The following is a 2,521-nucleotide window of genomic DNA, read 5'->3' as shown; positions in this document are numbered from 1 at the left end:
CTCACTGAGAACTACATCCGGCCAATACAATGTCCTAAACATATACTCCGTAAAGGAATTTATGGTAAAATATAAGGCTTCAGTGAGAAGAAATTTCTTGGAACCACGTACGTACACTGCGAGCTGTGTGTCACGTTGCATTGTCCTATCAGTAGCTGCCACTGCACTGAGAAAAAACAAACTACATGTAGGTGAGGACATGGTACCGAACGACAGATGCGTACTTTTGCTGGTCCATAGTACTTCACGAATGATGAAATCACCCAAGGAATGCCACGAAAACATTCCCCAAACCATAAAGCTCCCTCCTTGCTTGCATTCAGACGTTTCACGCCGTACACGCCAGCGTCTACCTTTCCGATGGAGCAAAAAAACAGGATTAATGTGAAAAGACCACTTGTCCCTACTCAGCGCACGTCCGTTCGCGCTATTGGCGTGCAAATTACAGCAGTCAGCATGTGCCCAAGAACCAGGCGCCTGCTGCAGAGGCCCATATGCAGCAACGTTCGGTGAACGGTCGTTGACGAGACACTAGTGGTAGCCCCTTGGTTCATCTGTACGGTCAGCTGCTCAAAAGTTTCGTGCCTACTTGCCCGTACACGTCTTCGCAGCCGTCGTTCATCCCTGTTATCTATTGCTCCTTGTGCATCACAATTACAGGATGACAATTATTGAACTACACGAAATAAGGTCGTTATAACTTCTGCGTTAGGATATTCAAAGTGCATCGTTGGCCGCGGGGCATTATGGCAATTAATATGGTGTGGTTTAGCGACGAAGCCCACTTTCATTTGGATGGGTTCCTCAATAAGCAAAATTGGCGCCTTTGGTGGATTGAGATATCGCATTTCGTGATCGAGAACTCTCTTCGCCCTGAACAGGTGACTGTGTGGTGTGCACTGTCCAGCCACGGAATAACCGATGTGATATTCTTTGATGGGGCAGTGACTACCGAACAGTACGTGAAGGTTTTGGAAGATGATTTCATTCCCATTATCCAAAGTGATCCTGATTTCGACAAGATGTGGTTCATGCGAGACGGAGCTCGACCCCATCGAAGCAAGAGAGTGTTTTGAAACTTCCTGGCAGATTAAAACTGTGCCGGACCGAGACTCGAACTCGGGACCTTTGCCTTTCGGGGGCAAGTGCTCTACCAACTGAGCTACCCAAGCACGACTCACGCCCCGTCCTCACAGCCTTACTTCCCCCAGTACCTCGGCTCCTACCTTCCAAACTTTGCAGAAACTCTCCTGCGAACCTTGCAGGACTAGCACTCCTGAATGTCTCCGGCATTCTGCTGGCATCGAGAGTAATCTCCTCTGGCCGCAATACTCTTCCATTAACGTTCATAAAGCTGTAGAATCTTTCTGCGAAGATGTCTCTCAGAATTGACCGGTGTTTTCATGTCGCATGGCTTTGAATCTCCGTCTAAATATGATGCAGACAGCTGTGCACTGTGACTGTGCTAGTTGCCTACAGAACTTGGATCGCACTGATAGCACAAACATAGGTTTCCAACCGACTGGTAGAAGGAGAAGATTATTTTCGTTTTTATGCATGGACGTCGGAAACATAAACTTGGTTACAGAACAATTTCACTGACATCAACCTCCTGTGGAACTCGGCTCACTTTCCTCGTCCATGGGAACCAGTAGAGCGTACATTTCGGCGCACAGGGTGATGTGTTTTTTCACTTACGGAATATGTTCGATGTAGTCCAATGAACAAAATACGACCCTAAGGGACACCGGACTAGCTTCGCTGTTGGATGCAAGACTGCCTAACAAAGAGAACTTAGTAGGTAGTTGTTAAAAGGATAAAAGACGTCAGAAGTGAGTAATTTCAGGACTACCTCAACAAAACGTTAGAGGACCGCTATTGCTCACGATATATGTATCTGATGAAATACGTATGGAGCTCCGTGGAGCTCTTTGCGAATGATTCTGGTGTATACAGTTGTATGCAACGACAGACGACTTTAGAATAATGCAGAAGATAAGCAGACGATCTACTCTTAGTAAAAAGACTGACAGTTGACCCTGAATGTAAATAAATCTATTTATAGATTTTTCTCGTGTTTCATGGGAACGTGTTAGACAAAGCTGCTTGGTCATGGAAAAAAGTCATTACTTAATTCGCAGAATGGTGATAAAAAACACTATTTGGAAAACTTAATACTAAAATCCATATACTGCGTTTTTAATAGCGTTTTTACTTCGCCAATATATATTTCGAAGTCACAGATTCATCATCAGCGCTTCAGTTGTTATGTAACAGCTTTCCCTGCAATATCAACAAATCAGACTTATTTAACTTTCTCCTTTTTGCTAAGAATAGCTGCTATGGCTACCAACAAAGAAATACAATATTTATGACATTATGCATAAGAAATAAAACATTACAGCTAAGTGTTCTAAACCACTGTGGAGAACTAATGCACAAAATGAAATACGTGTCACAAGGAATTTCTTGAACCTACATTTAAAATTACAAATTTCTCAGTTCAGTTGACAGGTTACTG

General features: G+C 43.8%; 1 non-coding gene across 1 annotated transcript; it reads right to left on the bottom strand.

The window, feature by feature from the left end:
* Window positions 1-1,098: 1,098 nt before the first annotated feature.
* Trnas-cga lies at window positions 1,099-1,173 on the bottom strand. Its single transcript has one exon. It is a non-coding gene; the product is annotated as a tRNA-Ser (tRNA).
* Between the last annotated feature and the right edge of the window lie 1,348 nt (window positions 1,174-2,521).

Source organism: Schistocerca americana, chromosome X (assembly GCF_021461395.2).
Source record: "Schistocerca americana isolate TAMUIC-IGC-003095 chromosome X, iqSchAmer2.1, whole genome shotgun sequence".
NCBI lineage: Eukaryota > Metazoa > Arthropoda > Insecta > Orthoptera > Acrididae > Schistocerca > Schistocerca americana.
This window is presented reverse-complemented; position numbering and strand designations above follow the sequence as displayed.